The sequence below is a fragment of the Cynara cardunculus genome (assembly GCF_001531365.2).
Source record: "Cynara cardunculus var. scolymus isolate 2C chromosome LG 1, CcrdV1, whole genome shotgun sequence".
In the NCBI taxonomy this organism is placed as follows: domain Eukaryota; kingdom Viridiplantae; phylum Streptophyta; class Magnoliopsida; order Asterales; family Asteraceae; genus Cynara; species Cynara cardunculus.
Window position 1 is genome coordinate 42,788,496 of NC_037528.1, and position 3,844 is coordinate 42,792,339.

Below are 3,844 nucleotides of genomic sequence, written 5' to 3' on the forward strand. Positions count from 1 at the left end.
TTATCTTTCCGCAAACAATCTTGTAAAATCTGTATTGATCTTCTTTATCAATATATATTTTAAATTTGAAAATTGTGTTTGTATTCATCCCCCCCCCCTTCTACAAACTGTTTAGTATTCTTGTAGACCCTTGTTGGGACCAACAGAACTCAAGCATTTAATTTAGCGAAGGCGTCGGTCTTGGGGCGGACTACGACATGCCTAGAGGGTGATTCGATCTCGTCAGAGGCGACACATTCTGTCCAACGCCAATTGTACCTTTCGTCTTTGGACTCACCAACTACACCGGCGTCATCAGAGACGAGTACACCTACTAATGGGCCACTTGCTTTAGATATACGTATCAATTGTCGCCGCATCCAAGTGGAATCGACAGAAGAACCGGTTACAAAGAAGGCAAGACGAGCAAAAAAGGAAGCTGCCGAGCAAAGAAAGATGATATAATCATTGATGACTATGTTGGGTGCTAGTGATTTAAACTCTAACACGACAACCCCGACCTCTCATGCTTTAGGTTAACTTTTTAATTTTGTGTTATTGAACTTGTTGCCTACTTTTAGACTTATTTAGGAAAAAAATTTATCTTTCAATTATTGACTTATTAATTTTGTTTCGTTATAAAAGTTGTTTGTATACAACATTTGGTTGTTTGTTTGTTTGTTTGAGATTCATTTGTAGAAAGTGTGCAAGAAAAAAATTACATCATGGTACACAAAATCTTATGCAACAATTAAACAATATAAAAATGTCGCCTAAAAGAAATATTAGATTATGTTAATTACAGTTCGAAGGCAACATATCTAAATAGAGTATGTTGTTTAAGTTGATATCTTAGGCAACATATTCAAATATAGTATGTTGTCTAAGCTGATATCTAAGGCAACATATGAAGATAGATTATGTTGTCTAAGCTGATATCTTAGGCAACATATTTAGATCGGGTATGTTGTCTAAGCTGATATCTTAGGCAACATATGTTTTTTACTTAGGCAACATAACCTTTTGTGTGTTGCCTAAGAAGTCTGCTTAGGCAACATATTCTGTTTGCATATGTTGCCTTGGTTCTTATGCAACATTAAGAAGACAACACTGCTTATGCAACACGGGTTTGTTGCCTTAGCCTTATGCAACATATAAACTCCTCTTAGGCAACATTTTTCATTTGTTGCCTAAGTGACATATTGAGGTAGTGAAATAACGTTAACTATGTTAACCAATCTTAGAATTTAATTTGGATAATCCATGGACTAAAATGATCAATGGCATTCTAGTAAGTAGTTAAAAGTAAATAATGTGAAATTCTCATGAACACTTATAAATAAGGGTAATTTCGTAATAGATTTTTAGACTTGTTTTAGAAAACTATTGAAATCCCTAAAGTTTCTCTATGTCCACAAGCAAATCACTCCTTAAATAGTAACATTGATTTACGACCAATCTTTCCTGAAATTATACTGATTTTCAATCATTATCAAACTTCACCAACACAAAGAGTAATCCAGTTGATCTGGATGTAGAGGCTTAACAAGAAACATTGGCGGAAGCAAAAAAGTCGGAAAAAAGGGGACTGTTCACTTAATAACGATCTGTTCACATTTGGCACTCAGTTCACTTACGAATGATTGTTCACATGTGTTCACAGTTGGCACTCAGTTCACTTCTGTTTACATTTTGCACCAATTCACTTGTTTCTCTTGTTCACTTGTGTTCATAAGCACATGAAGTCACATATTAATACAACATCTATAAAAGTTCTTGACACATAATCAAATCATGTGTGAATCTGGGTGACCTTAATCATTAACATTAATAAAGTCAAAACATAAACATTAGTCAGTTATGAAATGCAAAACATCAATTGATAAAACAATATAGAACTAATAAATAAATTGTTTGTTTCATAATATATGAAAAAAAAGAATGGGCGCATGTTCATGCATACAATGTTTATTCATGAACAAAAACTACTTACACTAATAACAACAAACACCATAAATGAATTACAATCTCCATCGTCATCAACAACATAAAATTGATGAAACCTTCATTCATTGAAATACAACACATGAATGAGAAATCCCCCGCTAATAACCGACAAATCATTAGCTTTACCATAATAAGAATACAATTGCTGGATGTTGTTAATGATGATAAACCATAACCGTTGTGAATTCATAAATGAACATATGACCACACTTGAATGGATTACCCATAACTCATATGAATACATCGACCCATAAGAAGACATTATTTTTTCCATAAAATAAAAACTTGAAATCATACACAAACCTTAACAATGCATTTCTTTTTATTGGATTTTTGAAAATCTGATATGCACGATTGGTTGCTTTCATTTTCAAAATTAAGATCTTCAATATCCTAGGCTCCGACCTCTTCAACCATCAGATGGGTGATTTCAATGAAAAATTGTTCTTTACCGCGATAATCCTCCATATCTTTCAAACAACCATAGACGAATAACTAATACGAATCATTTGGTTGACTGCGGTTGTGTTCATGATGATTACTCATCTTTATTGTTCTATGGCGATAACACTCATAAAGTTTAAAGAGATGACACAATAATCATCCCTAAAATCATGGAACTTGATATGTAACAACCCAATAAATTTATTGAAAGAAGAAAAAAAAAATTCCAAAGTTACTCCTATTTAATGAACCAACCGTGTGAACAAACAAGAAAGATACATTGTATTTGATTGGTCCAAAGGAGTTTGAGATTTAACACCAATCATTTTGTTAACAAATGATTGGGGCCCTATGTGTTTATATATATATATATATATATATATATATATATATATATATATGTGTGTGTGTGTGTGTGTCTAATCAAATAAGAACTAATTAGTTTGTGGTAAATGTGAATCTAACGTAAGCTAATCATTTAAGATGATTAATATTTTTTTTCTTAAAATTAAATAGAAGGGTAAATTAGTATTTTGTATTGGTTATTCAATTTAGTTTAATTAGTTTAATATTTCAATTTACTTTACTTATTTTAATTACTTTAATATTATATATAAATACACACACACATACGGACATACAAGGACCAAAATCCGGTAGCCTTCTCTGGCACCCACCACTTCGGTGACCTCCTATCTTGTCCGACCAAGACGCCGTCTCCGGTGATCGACCATTGAATACAACCTGTGAGTATCTCCAACAGCTAGCCCCATCTTCGTCCCTATGACCCCCTACTACACATCTCCCTTCCCCCCATCCCCGCTACTGACCACCATCTCCATCAACACTTCACTCGATCTCAACCTCCAGCACTCCTCCATCTGGCAGCACCCACTATCCGGGAAAATCCTCCATTCCGGTGGTTATCTCTGCCTCAACCTTCTTCTCCAACCCAACCTCCAGATTTTCAATATACATACACACTACACACATACACATTGCACGCACGCACGCGCGCACACACACACACACATTGCAAACATATACAACACATATTGTGTACACACACATACATATATATATATATACAACGTAGGTATCATAGTGGTACTACAGTGGTCTCGAAGTTTATTTGATGTGTTTTGAGTATCACATTGTATGTAATTTTGGTATCACATTATGTATCTTGATGTATTTTTGGGTACCATATGGTGTTTGAAGGAATAAGGTTTACTGAAGGCAGGAAGTAGGAGAGATAGATATATAAGAGATAAAAAATTTAAAATACCTAAAACGTACTTTAATTAAAATTTTAAGTAAAATTACAAAAAATATTAGTTTCCTAATTTATCCATTGATTGGTGGTAGAGATTGGATTTCACGGTTATTACAAAGTAACCAGTCCCCCCCCCCC

At 33.8% G+C, this 3,844-nt stretch overlaps 1 protein-coding gene across 1 annotated transcript in view; it reads left to right on the top strand.

Annotated features, from left to right (window-relative positions):
• The window catches only part of LOC112506127 (thaumatin-like protein 1b), a 27,880-nt gene that overhangs the window by 20,599 nt on the left and 3,437 nt on the right, over positions 1 to 3,844 (top strand). The window lies entirely within an intron of this gene.